This window comes from Sinocyclocheilus grahami, unplaced genomic scaffold (assembly GCF_001515645.1).
Source record: "Sinocyclocheilus grahami isolate Dianchi unplaced genomic scaffold, SAMN03320097.WGS_v1.1 scaffold1316.1, whole genome shotgun sequence".
NCBI lineage: Eukaryota > Metazoa > Chordata > Actinopteri > Cypriniformes > Cyprinidae > Sinocyclocheilus > Sinocyclocheilus grahami.
In genome coordinates, this window is record NW_015506495.1 from 89,478 (window position 1) to 89,884 (window position 407).

A 407-nucleotide genomic window follows, 5' to 3' on the forward strand; every position below is an offset into this window, starting at 1 on the left:
GCAACGTCAGAATGGGGAGAGAACAGCGCATAGAGTCCCAGCTTCAGTTCTGACGTAACGTCAGAGTGGGAAGAGAACAGTGCGCTGACGCAACGTCGGAGTGGGGAGAGAACAGCGCACAGAGTCCCAGCGTCAGTGCTGACACAACGTCAGAGCAGAAAGTTCCCTGTTGAGCATGGCGAGAAGAGCAAGAGTTCAGAAGCCGCAATACATGGCTCAGGTAACGACAGGTAGAGGTCTGCTACCCGACCCGAGCCCGACGGGTCCCGAAATACTTTCGGGTTTCGGGTTGGGTTCGGGTTAATGTTTAATGAATAGCTTCGGGTTCGGGTCGGGCTCGGGTTTATAGCTAAACTAAAACTATATGCAGTAGCCTAGGCTACGCTGCTTTCATAGACACACGCATA